This window comes from Aptenodytes forsteri, unplaced genomic scaffold (genome assembly GCF_000699145.1).
Source record: "Aptenodytes forsteri isolate BGI_AS27 unplaced genomic scaffold, ASM69914v1 Scaffold92, whole genome shotgun sequence".
In the NCBI taxonomy this organism is placed as follows: domain Eukaryota; kingdom Metazoa; phylum Chordata; class Aves; order Sphenisciformes; family Spheniscidae; genus Aptenodytes; species Aptenodytes forsteri.
Genome location: NW_008794581.1, coordinates 6,221,836 through 6,223,425, shown reverse-complemented (window position 1 = coordinate 6,223,425; position 1,590 = coordinate 6,221,836).

Below are 1,590 nucleotides of genomic sequence, written 5' to 3'. Positions count from 1 at the left end.
AACACTACCTGTGCTCCCGATCCTTCAACCAGTCGCCCCAGTGCCCTGAAGTCCCTTTTGATCACTGCAGGACTTCTCTCTGCAACCTCATCACTGCCAGCCTGTATAACCAGCAGTGGGTAGTAGTTGGAAGGCCGTACCAGACCAGGGAGTTTCCTAGTAATGTCTCTGACCCGGGCCCCAGGGAGGCAGCAGACTTAATTAATTAATTAATTAATTTAAAAGCATATTAATTAAAATTAAAAGCATATTAATTAATACGCTTATGAGCATTACAAAGTTGTACACACTATACGTTTTGTGTTTAACTTCATAAAACCCGTGGAGAGGAACCATAGATATCTATACAAGCTGCCTTTTGTTACCGGTTTATTCCCTGCTGAATTCAGTGCAGCCGGGCAGGTTTTGTCTCTCCTGTCTGCTGCTGAACCAGAGCTTTCATAAAGCATTTTGGACAAGGTGGCAATGGTCTTCTCCTGAAACATGAACATCTCTGGAGTCGTCCCAGGGTTGAGCCCTTGGCATCTCAGACAGGGCTTCAGCACCTCCCCTGCTAGAAAATGTCAGTGCCGCAGACACAAAGGACCACAGATAGGAAGGACCACAGATACTGAAGGACCACCTTTGCAGTCCCCTAGGAGCCACGTAACTACACGTCATGCTGGCAACAAGAACCATTCCCCTTCCTAACAGTCTCTGCTTGCCAAAAGTACAACACTACGTGCAGGGTTGCAGCTCTGCTAAGAAACCTGCCATTGAGATGATGACGTGGTGTTGTCACCTTAACCATCACGCAAGCCTGTTACAGTTGGATTGCTGTTAATGTGCCTGGACCCATGCAAGAATACTGGAAAATATGAGTATTGAAAAGCGGAAAAACTGATAACTTCACAAAGAGGAAGCCTTTATGCTGGGTGGAGCACAGTGCCTTCACTCACTTATGTGCCACAGAAAGAGAAACTTCAGGTACCATTTCGTGTGTGCTGTCAGTGGTTCAGCTTTCAAACCAGTGGGTGCAGGTGAAATGTATTCATTCAGAGCACTTTAACGTTATTCACACTTCTCTTTACTTGAGATAATATCACTGAATGTTAACAGTAGCATGTTTTATTCTAAAATTTTCTTCTTGAGCACATCAAGCAAAGTAAACTTTGTGTAGATGCTCAGCTTTCTGTTACCTTTGCTCTAATGAAAGTAAATATGCATACCTGATGCAAAACAGTGTTTACATTAAATCAGTACAAATAAACAGCAATTTTAAGCACTATTTAATCATCACACCGAGTACAAATATACACCTACAGTTGCACACATGAATGACACAAGTGCAATTTGTAAACATTGTGGATGTAGAATTCCGTGATGGGGAAGGTGTATCGTGTTCAAACCACTTGGGATGGACGGTCTGTCCGTTTTCACACCGGCCAGCTGCAGTCACTATCCTGTAAGTTACATTTTTCTGCTCAACTGAGTAAAGCCTCCGGATAAAACCGGGCAGATCTTCATTTAATCTCTACATTCGTTAATTAGCGAACTACTGAGGGCGGGTTGCCGACTCGGAAGCCACCGCTCTGTGTAAAGCCCGGCGAC